The sequence below is a fragment of the Bison bison genome, unplaced genomic scaffold, assembly GCF_000754665.1.
Source record: "Bison bison bison isolate TAMUID 2011002044 unplaced genomic scaffold, Bison_UMD1.0 scf7180017864170, whole genome shotgun sequence".
NCBI lineage: Eukaryota > Metazoa > Chordata > Mammalia > Artiodactyla > Bovidae > Bison > Bison bison.
Window position 1 is genome coordinate 1,147,944 of NW_011494742.1, and position 433 is coordinate 1,148,376.

The window sequence follows — 433 nt, forward strand, 5'->3', positions numbered from 1 at the left end:
TTTCATCAAGAAGCTTTTGAGTTCCTCTTCACTTTCTGCCATAAGGGTGGTGTCATCTGCATATCTGAGGTGATTGATATTTCTCCCGGCAATCTTGATTCCAGCTTGTGTTTCTTCCAGTCCAGCGTTTCTCATGATGTACTCTGCATAGAAGTTAAATAAACAGGGTGACAATATACAGCCTTGACGAACTCCTTTTCCTATTTGGAACCAGTCTGTTGTCCATGTCCAGTTCTAACTGTCGCTTCCTGACCTGCATACAGATTTCTCAAGAGGCAGATCAGGTGGTCTGGTATTCCCATCTCTTTCAGAATTTTCCACAGTTTATTGTGATCCACATGTTCAAAGGCTTTGCCATAGTCAAGAAAGCAGAAATAGATGTTTTTCTGGAACTCTCTTGCTTTTTCCATGATCCAGCGGATGTTGGCAATTT